The sequence below is a fragment of the Rhodnius prolixus genome, unplaced genomic scaffold (assembly GCF_049639745.1).
Source record: "Rhodnius prolixus isolate KJV_2025 unplaced genomic scaffold, Rpr scaffold_7, whole genome shotgun sequence".
NCBI classification, from domain to species: Eukaryota; Metazoa; Arthropoda; class Insecta; order Hemiptera; family Reduviidae; genus Rhodnius; species Rhodnius prolixus.
This window is the reverse complement of record NW_027411582.1, coordinates 27,404,439-27,420,832: the sequence shown is the minus strand read 5'-3', so window position 1 is coordinate 27,420,832 and position 16,394 is coordinate 27,404,439. Positions and strand designations below refer to the sequence as shown.

At 35.2% G+C, this 16,394-nt stretch overlaps 1 protein-coding gene across 8 annotated transcripts in view; it reads right to left on the bottom strand.

Annotated features, from left to right (window-relative positions):
• Positions 1 to 16,394, bottom strand: part of ETHR (ecdysis triggering hormone receptor) — a 351,487-nt gene that overhangs the window by 259,573 nt on the left and 75,520 nt on the right. The gene's annotated exons all lie outside the window — the stretch shown is intronic.

Sequence of the window (16,394 nt, the reverse complement as noted above, 5' to 3'; positions counted from 1 at the left end):
AGCCTTTAATTTTTTCTCTTCCTAGGTGGCCTTTTACCGCTCATTGTCGGACGATGGTAAAGAGAGAGGATGACTTCAGATGTTGACGCGCCTTGAAAAACTACAGGGTGTCCCAAGCTATATGGATAACGACTTTTTCTCGGAAACTAAGATAGCTAGAAAAAAACTAAAAAATACGTGTTCCCTTAGTTTTTTGATAGGAATCCAAATTTCATTTGTAAATTTTTTTCGGTGCCTCCAGAAGCGAGATACAACTTCATTTTTTCAAATGGGAAGGTGCGGTTTTATTTCAGAAATAGATTCCTCTATTTTTTTTAAAGAAAAATTTACTTGAACGGTTTTTTTCTGTGAGCGATATTTTACAAGTTATGAATGAAAACATGATTCTTATAAGAAATGTCAAAATGATAATATTATAACGGTTTTTTGATTAAATAAGAAGAAAAGTACTATTTTATCATAAATTTTACTCCTCATTAATATTGCAGATCATGCTCGAAATAGCTTCCACCATTAGAGATGCATAGACATGCTCTTTCCTGCCAATTGTCCCTTACTGCCAAAGAAATAGATTCGGCTTTAACCGACTTACAGGTATCTATTATTCTCTGCTTTAGTTCATCTACAGATGCAATTCCGGCTTGATTCTGATGCACCTAGATTTAGAAATGCTTTTAGGTAAGGAAATAGTCCGTAGGTGTCAAATCCGGTGAGAGAGGTGGCCACTGAATTGCCCCCTGTGTCGATACACACCACCAGGCATGTAAAGAGATTTTTTGATAGGCAATTTGATGGGCGTGATTATATCGACTTCGGGGGGGCGATTCAGTGATACCTCTCTCACCGGATTTGACACCTATGGACTATTTCCTTTGGGTATCCCTGAAAAACAAGGTGATTATTCATAACTTTTTTCTTTCTTTCCTTATTTCTGCTTACCTAAAAGCATTTCTAAATCTAGGTGCATCAGAATCAAGCCGGAATTGCATCTGTAGATGAACTAAAGCAGAGAATAACAGATACCTGTAAGTCGGTTAAATCCGAATCTATTTCTTTGGCAGTAAGGGACAATTGGCAGAAAAGAGCATGTCTATGCATCTCTAATGGTGGAGGCCAGTTCGAGCATGATCTGTAATATTAATGAGGAGTAAAATTTATAATAAAATAGTACTTTGCTTCTTATTCAATCAAAAAACCGTTAAATATTATAATTTTGAAATTTCTTATAAGAATCTTGTTTGCATTCATAACTTCTAAAATATCGCTCACAGAAAAAAACCGTTCGAGTAAATTTTTCTTTAAAAAAATAGAGGAATCTATTTCTGAAATAAAAACCGCACCTTCCCATTTGAAAAAATGAAGTTGGTGTCTGTATCTCGCTTCTGGAGGCACCGAAAAAAATTTACAAATTAAATTTGGATTTCTAACAAAAAACAAAGGAAACACGTATTTTTTAGTTTTTTTCTAGCTATCTTAGTTTCCGAGAAAAAGTCGTTATCCATATAGCTTGGGACACCCTGTATATTTCTACTAAATACGAGTAGTTGCAACGTTTCATTACTACGTAATTTTGTCTAATCAAGTAGGCCGTGGTTAAAGATTAAATATTTTATCTGGAGTAATTTATTTGGTTATTTCATTCGCTTAATTGGAGAAAATTCTTTTTCCTGTTTTTCCCCCCACCACTTTTATGTACTAAAAGGAAGGAAATGTAATTGACTTTCCAGGAGAGTCAGCCAATTTGGCAGTGGTCCTTTTTACTCCTTCCTAAAAGGGGACACATCTTCAGGTGTAATTTGTGTGTGACACTAAAGGTCATGTGGATTAGAACTAAAAGCTCACAAAATGGAGCCTTACTTCTTTTTTTGGTCCAAACTAAAAATAAATTATTGGGAGAAGGTGAGTTAGTTTGTACACTATTTTTAGAGTAACTGCTTTAAAAAATTGTTTGGTTTTTTTGAGAAAAAATTTGTAAAATAGTTACCGTTATGTACCGGTCGGCCGCTCTGTGGAGATTACCTATTAATGGTGGTACTAACTGTTCCTAGAGCACAACTAGGAGCTAACTCACTCCAAGAATGGTCTAATATTTCCCACAAACTCCAGCCAAATAATAGAAAAAATTGGTTAGAAAAATAGAAATCAAATTATTATAACTATTATTAACTATTTAACTTGACTACTATTTAAGGTAACAATAACTTTAATCGAAGAACTTAATCGATTTTTATTTAAAAAATAAATGAATAAACAAAATCATAGAAGTATGTTGGTGCAAGCATTTTTTTAAAAAAGTTTTTGAAATCTAGCCTCATAATTATTTTTATTTTCTGTAACGATTTTCCTTCTTAATCTGTGATTAATAGTTTGATTATTATAGATTATTAGATATTACAGTCACATCTAAGTTAAATGGTGTGCAACTAGGACAGTTGTATACTGGGTTAATCGTCAAAAAACTGCACGAAAAAGCGTAACTTTGAAAAAACACTTAACTATGACAATTTTTTGTCTCTTTTTCTATAGAAAAGGGGTACCCAAACTACGGCCCGCGGGCCATATGCGGCCCCCTGAGGACATTTATCCGGCCCTCGCCGCACTTCAGGAAGGGGCTTCTCATTCAATGGTGGTGCCGCAAAGCGCTGCGTCGCTCATGTACAGTACTACTTCCGATGACGCGCGGGATGCACGCGTCAAGGCTCCGAAAACAAGTGTAAAATAACAGAAGTAGGAAGAAAGGGAAAAGCACTATAACTAAACCGGACATTGGACCATCTCATTAGCCAAAAGCAGGTCCATAGTTCCCACAGAAATACTGGGTAGTTTGGTGATTTACGAGGGTCGTTTGAAAAGTGCGTGCAAAAATAAAAACTACTTAATTTTTTGGGGTAAAACTTTTTTATTTTTCAACATAGTCTCCTTTTAGGCTTATACAATTCGTCCAACGCTGCTCTAGTTTGTTGATCCCTTCCGAATAATAGGATTTGTCCAAGTCTGAAAAATAGCCATTCGTTTCTGCAATCACCTCCTCGTTTGAATAAAATCTTTTTCCCGCCAGCCATTTCTTCATATTGGGGAACAAATAGTAGTCCGAGGGAGCCAAGTCTGGAGAATAGGGGGGGATGTGAAACGAGTTGGAACCCTATTTCCATTAATTTTGCGACCACAACTGCTGAGGTGTGAGCTGGTGCGTTGTCGTGATGGAAAAGGACTTTTTTGTGGGCCAATCGTGGGCGTTTTTCTTGCAGTTCGGTTTTCAAACGGTCCAATAACGATGAATAATATGCACCTATAATAGTTTTACCCTTTTCCAGATAGTCGATGAGGATTATTCCTTATAGACAGTCGCCATAATATTTCCGGCCGAAGGAACGGTCTTCGCCTTTTTTGGCGCAGATTCCCCATTGGTAACCCATTGTTTAGATTGTTCTTTGGTCTCAGGAGTGTAGTGATGTATCCATGTTTCATCCACAGTGACGAAACGACGCTTAAAGTCCTGCGGATTCTTCTGGAACAGCTGCAAACCGTCCTTGCAACACTTCACATGATTTCGTTTTTGGTCAAGCGTGAGCAATCGCGGCACCCATCTTGCGGATAGCTTTGCCATGTCCAAATGTTGATGCAAAATATTATTTACCCGTTCATTCGAGATGCCCACAGCACTAGCAATCTCACGCACCTTCACTTTTCTGTCATCCATCACCATATCATGGATTTTATCAATGATTTCTGGAGTAGTAACCTCAACAGGGCGTCCAGAACGTTCAGCGTCACTTGTGCCCATATGGCCACTCCGAAAATTTTGAAACCACTTATAAACTGTTCTAATTGAAGGTGCAGAGTCACCATAATGATTATCAAGCTTCTCTTTAGTCTCCTGAGGCGTTTTGCCTTTCATAAAGTAGTGTTTAATCAACACACGAAATTCTTTTTCGTCCATTTTTTTAAAAATCACTCGACTTCCTCGATTCAAACGAATGCCAAACACAAAGAAATAGACCGATCTGGCTGAAACTTGGTGTGTGTTCTTCCAAGAGATGCTACTAACTAAACATAACCTCGATACGCGCCAGTAGTGCTATCTCTCTAACTTTGCACGGACTTTTCAAACGACCCTCGTAAATACTTTTTCTTTATTTGAAATATTCTATTTGTTCCCGTTTTGTTTTTTTTACTTTAAAATAGTTTGATTTATAGTCCGGCCCTCCAACGGTCTGAGGGACAGTGAACTCGCCTCCCCTGTGTAAAAAGTTTGGGGTCCCCTGCTTTAAGAAGATAAAATTCCCAAATTTTTTTTTAAAATATAGAGCGAATCCTCCTTTATGACCGTAATTTTATTGCAACAACATAGATTAAGTTGATTTCGAGGAAAAAGATTCCAAAAATGGGCTTGTATAAGAAAATAGCCAGCAGCATTAGGGTCTGTTGCATCTAATAAATTCTAAAAAATATTAATGAAAAAGTTGATACAGTAAAATTATTTAATTGATATCAATTATTACAATATGCTTTTACGGATATTTCTAAATGGCTGAAATTACGGGCGGAAGTATGAATGAAATGTTGGGTACTTGCTGATTTATGTGCCTTTTTAGACTTTAATCAACCCTTATACTTAAATTTTTAAACTGTAAGTTTTTGTTAGAGAGTAATAATCGCAATAAAATGGCAACGATTGGCTGATATTGTTCGATGTCCCAGTAATGTCACCTACAATAACTAATTTATATTTCAAAGACTATTGCAATACTTTTTTTGTATTTATTAATTTATTTTTTTTTTTGCCTGTATAACCGTTTTTAATGCAATGCAGCAATGAATCATTTCCTGCAGCTTTGTAATTGTGTTCTCTTTATGATTGATTGCCAGCCAGCGCACAGAAGTCGGTCAGAATCAGTGATTGCCATCAATTTAGCTAGAAGAGGATTGATTTGGAACAATTGAATTTCTAAATATGATTCCGAATTAATGGCAATTATTTGGAAGCAAATGGAAGGAACATTAAAATATCGAACAATAAAACCAACGTTTGAGCAATTAATGTAACTTACGAGCAGCTCATTAATTGCAATCATAAACTGTATTGGCCATTGTGAAGATTGGTGAGAGGGGGATTTATAATACGTAATTGCTTTTATTAATTTCTGAAAACATCTAATAACCCCTCACTGTGATTGTCCATAAAAAAAGTGATTAAAATTTGAATAAATTTAGCATACTCCTAATGCTAATTAATTAATTAATTAATGTTTTGCAGAAAAATTAATTTTAATAAGAAGAAACAGTTTTGATTAAAAAATTAACAATGGAAAAGAGATGTTACAATTGTGAACTTTGGCAATCAGATACTATCCAAAATAGCGCCTGCACTAAACAACACTGGGTAGTGAGCTGCTGGAAGCTCCTAGGTAGAGAAAAATCTAAGGGGCCAGCTGCTGGATTCGAATCCATGATCTCCGCATTGGAATCCAGTATTCGCTAACCACTCAGCTAATCTTTTGCCAATTTAAACCATATCCGTAAACACAAATAATGCACCATAATGGTGGTAGTGCAATTAGTGGTGAGTTTATTCCATATTAAGAACTCTTTATGCTACAAAGTCACAATAGTGTTCCATTAGTGTTTTGCCTTTTGTGTCTAACAATGGCTTTAGTAATTATTTGCCTTCATACTTCTGTCCTATACAACTTAGCAAATGGTTTTTGCTCTTTGAGTCAAGGCTAAATGTCCGACTAAAAAGAAAACTGAATCGAAACACGAGTTGCACTTCACGCTGCAAATTAGTTGCAAATCTAAAGTCTATTCACTTTCAATTTATATAGTAAAATGCGTACTTAGTTCCTAGAGCTTGCCTTTAGATATCTATGGATACAACAATACACATAGTGAACACCAAAAGAAGAATATGATTTGGATAACTGCTGCAGGACATCAATATTTTGAGGAGAGAAAAATACATTGAAATATTTCTTCAAAACAGCTCTCCTTCTTTTGATATTTTTAGGGATTAGAGGTAGGGATATTATGAACAGCTGATGAGCTATGATGAAACTGGATGGCCGAGAAAGGATAGACAAGAATGGCGTCCATCGTGATAGAAAAGAAAACACTAAATAATAATAAAAAGAGGAGACTCTAGAGCAGGGGACCCCAAACTTTTTATCCAGGGGCCACTGTCCCTCAGACCGTTGGGGGGCCAGAATATATTTTTAAAAAACTATTTTAAATTAAAAAAAGACAAAACGGGAACAAATAGAATATTTTGAAATAAAGAACAAGTAAATTTAAATTACAAACTGCCCAGTATTTCTGTGGGAATTATGGGCCTGCTTTTGGCTAATGAGATGGTCAATGTCCGGTTTAGTTATTGTGCTTTGCCTTTCTTCCTACTTCTGGCTGTTATTTTACACTGTTTTCGGAGCCGTGACGCGTGCATCCCCCGCGTCATCGGAAGTAGTACTGTACATGAGCGTCGCAGCGCTTTGCGGCACCGCCACATATATTGCTCCTCTCACTGAGACCACCAATGAAAGAGATGCCCCTTCCGGAAGTGCGGCGAGGGCCGGATAAATGTCCTCAGGGGGCCGCATGTGGCCCGCGGGCCGTAGTTTGGGGACCCCTGCTCTAGAGTATTGTATCCCTGTTTTATGGGAAAGGCCAGGAAAACCTGCACAGAAATCTACGTCAAAAAAAAAAATCCTTAAAAAGGTTTAGGAAGTACGATACATGCTAGGTGTACAAGAGAGGTGACCGACGCCCTTGCTAGGCAAATTACGAAAGTCTAATTTATGGGGTTTGAACCCTTTCGGGGCTGAGGAATGGTTAAAGAAGGAGGAGGAAGAGATTTTGGCAGAGTCTAGTCTGAGACAGGCGAAGATCTGCTTAAGGAATTATAACCGTAACAGATCTGAGGAGTGCCTTAGCTTGAATAAAGATATATATACCGCAAACTGGCGTTTCCTCACAGGTCATTTGTCAATGCCAGAGTACATCTGAAGAAATTTGGCCTAAATGTTACTCGAAGAGTGAACCCCATTTACCTCCTGATTGCGATGCAATAATTCAAGGAAGATTCAGACACTTTGAGATTCTAGGACTGCAAGGTGTGCTACAGGCATGTCAAAGTCCCGACAAAAGGAGGTACAAAACCTAGGAAACTACCTAATTTGCCGAGGCACCCGAGGTTATATCTTATAATTGGCTAGAAGGTGGAGAAGTATGTTTCGGTTTTCAGGCTTTGTCTGAATTCGTAGTACATAATTAATCTAGGGCTGAAGTAACAAAAGCTTCTTTATTCCAGAAATATTTTGGGGGTAGGCTTAGCCTAGGCTACTAAAAAGGAGTCTTTGAGTCACTGGATTTGAATCATTTCACAGTTACAACACTGATGTAACGAAGACTCATGAATTTTATTCACTCTAGCATGGATTTCATTCATTATCAGATGTTTATTAATCACTTTAATGAATAGCCCTCATTGAATAACACCTCAAGATGGATGAAAATCCGAAGCAGATCAGAATTAAATAAAGCAAACCTCTTTAAAAATTAAACCAATGTTCATTCTGTCCACGCTGCGGTCCCTAACTCGTTTTCATCTCTTCGATTTAATTTAATCAATGTAATAAAATGGTGATAAACCAAAACTCAGCCATTTTAAGATAGCACAATCTTTTATTTTACGTGCAAGATTGAAACTGTAAAAGTTCTGCAAAATGACGTAAGAAAAGATGTAAAGACTCTTTAAAAGAAAAATGAAAATGAAAAAGTTGTGTGGAGAGGGGAGAGATAATACAGGAAATTGAGTGGAAAATTGATCATTGTGGTTGGTGCGTCAGTAAGCATTTATACGGTGATTGCTTCCTGCTATACTGGTTGGCTATCTGGACTTTTCAGGATAATTTTCTCCTTTTTTTGCCATCCTTTCAGAAGGCTAAAGTGGGTAGTTATCCTAACTATACTGTTATGTATTTTCATTTTATCTAAAAAAAAATGTATTATATATTTTTGGAAGGAACTTTACGGAAGTTGGCTGTATAACACTAGAATAGTTTGATTTTTCTTCTTTTTTTTTGGATTTTGCAAAAAAATATAATCAATAATTACTTTTAACGGAACTCCTCCAGCGGAGCGCTAATTAACTTTGTAACGACATAATTAATTTAATTGCAAGAGGTCGATAACAATCTTATTAGATAAGCATAAGACCCAATTATAATTATATTATAGATCAAATAATATTGCACAAATATACGAATTTTGCTTGTTTAATACGCTGTAAATCAGCGTTTCCCAGCCTTTTTTTGGCTCGCGTACCACTTGGTAGTACATCATGCTAAATTGTACTACTTCGTAAAAATGATTGTATTTCGTGAAATTTTGTTATTCTGAGAGTGTTATTTCTATTGTTATATCTTTATTTGTATAGAGATACGATGTATCTGTTGCAAAGGAGTTCATGTTCACTTTACAAACTTTGTAAAGTGTAAGATCTTAGTTTTAAAACTGTTTTTAAATAATTAAAAATTGCGTACATATTTTTCTCTTCAAAATTATTAATTAATTTACAAAGTTCTTCTTTAGGATTATTATATTTGTGCCCAAATCTTCTACATTAATTTATTTTAAGCATTCAACTACCTGTAAGTACCAATTAAATTTAATGTTACTTGGATAGAGCTTACTCATTACAATCCAGTCTCTTTAAGCAGATTTTTACATAGTTATCATTTAAGTTCTGTCATATGATAATTCTATTAAATTTTCTTTATCTTTTATCGATAATGATGTAGACTTTTCTAAATTTTCTTCATAAGAAGGTGTTTGAAATCCAATTATCATTTGTGTTTTCGGGGGTTTTGGGAAAATACTCCAATGGAAGACTATTTTTATTCCTGTTAAATGTGTTAGTATATTTTCTCGTATATCTTGAGACAGACTAACCTTATTATTGTACATATTAACAACTTTACTGTATAATATTATTAATTAAAATAATTCTTATGAATTATATAGGAAAAACCGTTTCTACGAGGGTCGTTTGAAAAGTCCGTGCAAAAATAAAAACTACTTAATTTTTGGGGGTAAGCCTTTTTTATTTTTCAACATAGTCTCCTTTTAGGCTTATACACTTCGTCCAACGCTGCTCTAGTTTGTTGATCCCTTCCGAATAATAGGATTTGTCCAAGTTTGAAAAATAGCCATTCGTTTCTGCAATCACCTTCTCGTTTGAATAAAATCTTTTTCCCGCCAGCCATTTCTTCATATTGGGGAACAAATAGTAGTCCGAGGGAGCCAAGTCTGGAGAATAGGGGGGATGTGAAACGAGTTGGAAACCTATTTCCATTAATTTTGCGACCACAACTACTGAGGTGTGAGCTGGTGCGTTGTCGTGATGGAAAAGGACTTTTTTGTGGGCCAATCGTAGGCGTTTTTCTTGCAGCTCGGTTTTCAAACGGTCCAATAACGATGAATAATATGCACCTGTAATAGTTTTACCCTTTTCCAGATAGTCGATGAGGATTATTCCTTGCGAATCCCAAAAGACAGTCGCCATAATCTTTCCGGCCGAAGAAACGGTCTTCGCCTTTTTTGGCGCAGATTCCCCCTTGGTAACCCATTGTTTAGATTGTTCTTTGGTCTCAGGAGTGTAGTGATGTATCCATGTTTCATCCACAGTGACGAAACGTCGCTTAAAGTCCTGCAGATTCTTCTGGAACAGCTGCAAACCGTCCTTGCAACACTTCACACGATTTCGTTTTTGGTCAAGCGTGAGCAATCGCGGCACCCATCTTGCGGATAGCTTTGTCATGTCCAAATGTTGATGCAAAATATTATGTACCCGTTCATTCGAGATGCCCACAGCACTAGCAATCTCACGCACCTTCACTCTTCTGTCATCCATCACCATATCATGAATTTTATCAATGATTTCTGGAGTAGTAAACCTCAACAGGGCGTCCAGAACGTTCAGCGTCACTTGTGCCCATATGGCCACTCCGAAAATTTTGAAACCACTTATAAACTGTTCTAATCGAAGGTGCAGAGTCACCATAATGTTTATCAAGCTAAATCTTTAGTCTCCTGAGGCGTTTTGCCTTTCATAAAGTAGTGTTTAATCAACACACGAAATTCTTTTTCGTCCATTTTTTGAAAATCACTCGACTTCCTCGATTCAAACGAATGCCAAACACAAAGAAATAGACCGATCTGGCTGAAACTTGGTGTGGGTTCTTCCAAGAGATGCTACTAACTAAACATAACCTCGATACGCGCCAGTAGTGCTATCTCTCTGACTTTGCACGGACTTTTCAAACACCCTCGTATATTTTTATGTCCGCCATTATTATTATTCGCGTACCACAGGTTGGGAAACGCTGCTGCAAATGATCAGTTTTCAACCACCTATTTGATTTCCTTCAGAATTTTTTGACAACCAAAGCCGTAAACAATATTTAAGGTCAATGGCGTTCCCCCTCGAGCTTCCACAAGTTTGCTCTGGCGTGACTTCATCTCTCTCTCTCTGAGATTTTTTTGATCTCTGAGGATGAGTGAAAGTTAGAAAAGATGATTCTTATTTTTAAATAAAATATTGCCCTGTGTCAATGATCTATAATACAGTTTGAAGATAAATTAGTCCAAACTTTTCTTGAACAAGAGAGTTAATTTGTTTAGTTTGAACAGTCTCTATTTTTTTTTTAATTTTTTCCAATGATAAATGACGGGGAATTAATTAAGAAATGAATTAAACAGAAAGAATCATCAGAAAAATAAAAAGAATTAAAAGTTTTAAGCTAGGATTCCCTTCCCAATAATGTATTGTAATTTTATTCAAGGATTAGAGCCCATTAGGGCAATTAAAGTCTAGATCAACTCTCTGCAGCTTTGTTTGTTTAAAGTATCTGCAACAATATTGAAATTAAAAAGTAAAGATTTTTATTTATTTTTTATTTTCTCCATCTTTAATTACATTTTGTTTCCATTGATGAAGAGCAATTTGGTATTTTGGAGGAGGTGGTAGAGGAAACTTTGTATTTTATTCTAGAACTTTAGCTTAGACCAATTTAGAAAGAACCACAATGAAGAGGCTAAGACTGGTAACTTTAATTTTAGGCACTTGATTTAGTTTACTTAAGTTGGCCGCTATATTTAGTAAGTTTACAACGGAGCTGTGAGTATAGATGATAGCAGAGATGATAGCTGATAGAGTAAAATATAATCGCTGATTAGTGTGCACAACGGAGCTGTGATACATGCAACATGTCCGAGAAGTGAAGAAGAGTTTTTATTGTTCACCAGCAACCAGATGGTATATTTTAAAGAAAAAACGCTTTAGAAAATATCATGTACATCCCATAAATAAAAAATGAAGTACTTTGGGTGAATTTCACCATTTATATAAGGAACTTAGAAATTATCCGGATCGTTTTTTTGAATATGTGAGGATGGGTCCACCCACATTTGACTATATTTTAGAAAAAATAAGGTCAAAATTAAGAAAACTTTGGAAAAATTGTCATGGAAACCCTATAACCATAGAAGAAAAACTAGTGATTACTCTTAGGTAAGTAATGGTTTTATTGAGAAAAAAAAATCAAATAAATACACATGAAAATAAATGTAAGCACGATTTAAAAAACAAAATATTGTTTAAAAGTAAATAATAAAAAATAATGAGTAAAGACCAAATGACTAAATGACTAAATAATCTTTCGACGTCCATTTTGAAGTTCTGATACTGGAGTTCAGCTAGCAGAAAAATGAAAAAATTCAATTCTATCATCTATGCTCGTTTATACCAGCGCGTATGAGTCACTAGTCGCAGCTTCGTTGTGCACGCTCACATAAGAATGTACTAGGTTATTCTATAAGCGCTTATGCATCACTGCTATCATCTCCGCTATCATCTATGCTCACAGCTCCGTTGTAAACGTACCCTAAGAAAGGTGCCAAGGTAGCCGAGCGGTTAGAGGCGAGACCTGTAAAGCTAAGATGTATTGTTGGTTTAGTGGGTTCGATTCCCCGGTCTTAGGCCTTGGATTTTATTAAATGGTTAATATGAGAACTTTCTAGTAAAGTATGTTTGCTAGTCGCCTCCGTCCACGACACCTAATCCCGTCTATTCAGTTATCTACTTTCTATTTAGCTTCCTCCGAAATTCTAATTGTTTTAATTTATTTCCTTAATTTCTGCTGTTTTATTATTTTATTTTTACTTTCATTTTCACTTATTATATTTTCACTTTTTGTAAATACTTATTTATTTATTTAATGTCTGTATAATCACAGGCCAAACTGTTAAGGCCTCTATTTGTTCCTGTATTTATTCTTAGGGGACAATTGTCCCAGAATAATAAATTTCTTTTCTATTTCTAATTGGTAGCTGGACGTAAAGCCCCGCATGAAAAGAACAAGTAGAATTTCTCAAAATAAAAAAACTCAAAATCTATTAGGTCTAGGTAGTTGAAAAAAAAATACCGCTTTAAAAGAAGATTTGCCCCATATTTTAAAGAAAATTTGGGAATTTTATCTTTTGCAGAATAGAGAGAAAAAAAATTTTCAAAGTTGGGTTTTTTCAACGTTACGCTTTTTCTGGTGCAGTTTTTTTTTGCAAATCAATCCATTTTGAACAACACAATCTGAAATACAGACATGAATACTCCTGTCTGCAAGGTTTATTGTGACATTTAGTCAGAAATGTATCCTGCTAAAAAAAATAAATTTAAATGTGGCCAGAGGACATGGACAAATAAAAATTGCCTCTCGAAATAAACCGATAATTAGGAGCCCATATTGGAAAACTTAGAATTAAAACTGTCCGAGCAAGTCAGTTGTTTAATTCGGTTGATGGTCAAAAACTGCACGAAAAAGTGTAACGTTGAAAAACACCCAACTTTGACAATTTTTTTCTCTTTTTCTATAAAAGATAAAATTCCCAAATGTTCTTTATAATATAGGGCAAACCCTCCTTTATAATTGTAATTTTTTGCAACAACACAGATCTTAATATTATAGATATAAATAAGGTGCCTCCTGTGGCTCGCAAGCCAGGTTAGCCAGGAGGTTATCAACTGCTCTCTGTATCTGAGAAGGCACCTTTGAAGGCACAGTACATGCTTCACAAGTTGAGTAAAGTGCATTATTTGATAAATTAAGGAATAAGTTTGATCCTTTACATGAAAGATATTGAACACTTAAATATGTGGCAGGAGGTTTCCCATTTTTTTGATAAATTAAACGCAACTCTCCCAAAATTACCAAATAATTATTAAACCTTCTTGTTTGTAACAGATGTAAAATTAAAATTTTAGCTATTTTGTGTATGCTTGAGAACATCTAAAGCTCTTAACATTTAATTTTTCTTGGAAAAATCACTCGGAAAACGTCTTATTTCCCCGATATTAAGAAAAATACTAGCTTTACTGCCTTGGCAATATTTTTAGTAGAAAGGGGATGAAAAAATACATAGAAATGACCTATCGCGTGCTCTTCTTTCTCTTAGATAACAAGTTGAAAAATTGAAATATGATTAATAAATACCAGATTTTGAAATGGCCTAGCACCTTTAATTTTAAAGATATCGAATTGCGGTTTCCGGTTTCTTTTATAACTTTTTATACTCTTTAAAACTGTGTAAATGAAAATGGGGGCCAACTGCAAACCCTCACTTTTGGTCGCGCGTCAGCCGCGTATGCGGGCAGCAATGTAAAATCAAGTCACATATTCTGAAACTAGAGATGACGGGCAACAAATTTTTCTTGTACCATTTTTTGGTTAGTTCAACCGTTTAAACATGAAATGCATTTGAGCCATCTTAAAATGAACACCCTGTATAATAAAACATTAAAAAGTATGTTTTATATTATAACATATAACAGATTATCGGCGACAATTAATTCGTGCTCACCTCCACTCAATTACCAAAAAAAAAAAAGCTCGCTTTAAAAACAATTCGCAAAGAATTTAAACTTTACTTCTTGACAACAGAATTTTCCTTAGCCGCTATTTTAAATCACAGTTCATTTTCCCTTAAATAAAAAAAATATGGAGTACTTAAATGGTTACATTGTTAACAGGTGTGCCAACCTGGCACATAAATAAACAGAAGGAAGTATCTAAGCTCCCTAAACATTAAAGGTGCTTTTAGTAAACGCATTTTAGGGCAACGTTTGACAGCGTTTACATTATAACCTCGAAGCCTAGTAATCTCCATTAGCTATGTACACAATGCGTATTACTTCGCAGCGTTTAATGAAGTAACATGCTTTAAAACAAAAAAGTAATTAAAAGAAAAAAATTAATTAATTATTGCAAGCAAAAAACCGCTTGGCCGAATAAAACAAAAAATTAACTTTCGAGTGTTAATTGCTAAGAGTATTTATTAACTAATAACTCTCAAAATGCAAACCTCTTTAATGTACATTTGACCATTTTTCCTCCTCTACCCCTCTCCACATTCAAATTCTAATTACAAAACGATTACAGTTTGCATTTTAATTAATGGAGTTGTTAATAACATCTGTTCGAAATGGGCACTTCAAACAATTTAGGTTAATACTAACTAATGGCGTTATCGTACGATTTTATTTTAATTTTTATTTGCTGCAGTTAGTTAAGGACTCTGATTTTGAGTGTGTTCATGAGAATAGGAGGCCGTGGAGTAAAAAAGGGGACAGTAAAACATCATAATATCGCCAGTCATTCAGTTTTCTAAATAAAGATCAGGATAGCCAACTTACTGATTTTCTTTTCTTTTATTTTTTTTTAAAATTTATTTATAGTACGGTTGGTACTAATGTTTTTCTTAAATTTTTAATGGTGGAACAACAATTTTATCAGCAAAATTCAAGTTAATTCCTCAAAAAAGTTGTAAATAAACTATGAAGTACTTTTCATTGGAATTCTAAATCAAAATTTAGAATTAGGGTTTCTTGAATTTAATACCATAAAATATATATTACATTTATGCAAAGATATAATTTATTCAGCAAACTGAATGCGAAGTTCAACAAAGGAGGAAGTTGCAGACAATTTATTGCAGGATTTCACCCACAGTAAATCATTTTTATTGGATATTTCTATAAACTACGTAAATTGAATAAAAATAACTATGTGCACCATTTCCCCCCCCCCCTTTAAAAATATATTGTTTTGTGCATCTTCTTATCCGCTTTGAGGACAGGCTTTTAGGGCAAATTTTAGGGATTGTGAAATGCCAACAGAAATACATGAAATTTAAAAAAATAACATTATTTAAATATGTTATTTGTTTTAATTATCATATAATAAATGACTCGGCAGAAAATTCGGGTGTACTTATTTAACTAAAAAAATTTTTAAGAAGTTTAATCTATTTTTCTGCTTCTTCATCCAAGGTATTCTTGCTTATGGCACCGAGACCTGGACTACAACTCAGAAGTGTCGCTCAAAGATAGGGCGTTATAGAAATGGATTATTAGAGGAGGTGCTTGCAAAAAACTGGAATGGACCGAATGGGTAACAGGGATGTTAGACATCAAATGGGGATAGTGGAAACAATGGAAGAGAGAAGTTAAGATGATATGGACACCTTAGGTGGCCAGAAATGGTAAGAGTATAAACGCCCAGAAGAAATATTAGGAGAGGAAATCCACATAGATAGTGGGTAGAAGAGACTGAGGAGGCTGCCAGAGGATTGGTGACTGGCAAGACAGAGATTTATAGAGATCAGAGATCGACCTGAACTGCAACCCGATACAGGCAAATCGCCGATTAAGTAAGAAATAGGAGAGGATGATCACCTAGTAAGTGGGGAGAGGAGATTGAGAAGGCTGCCAGAGGATTGAGAGGTGGTAACTGGCAGAATAGAGATATGTGGAGATCAGGGTCTAGTGTTCAAGAGCGTGGTTTTCTAAGTGGAAGATCCCAGTTCGAATCCCGCGTATGGCTACTTTTTATTTGTTAGAAAAAAAATTGTTTATAGTAAAGCATGAGCTTCCGCCCCCGGCTACGTCACCTAATTGGTAGTTGGACGTTAAGGAATGACATTTCCTTCAATGCATTGTCTTTGTAAAATGATAGAAGTAATAGTTGCAGATAACGTATTATTATGCAATGAAAATCCCTAGTTTCGGGAAAAGCAGCATGTTTTGGGAAATTTTTGGGCTACGGTGTTCTCTACATACACACTTTTCTAAAAAATTCAGAAAATGTAAATACTAATAATGAAAGATTAAACCAAAAATGGCGAAAATTAGATCAGTTTTACATTCGTAATAGAAGATAAGTGAACTAAAAAAGTGATTCGTTTAGATGTGTAGGTCAAACCACTCAACGCGTTACGAGTGTAAACAGGAAATAAAAAGAAACTATATTGGCCAGCCTGTATTATTCAGATACATAAACCTTCCGCAA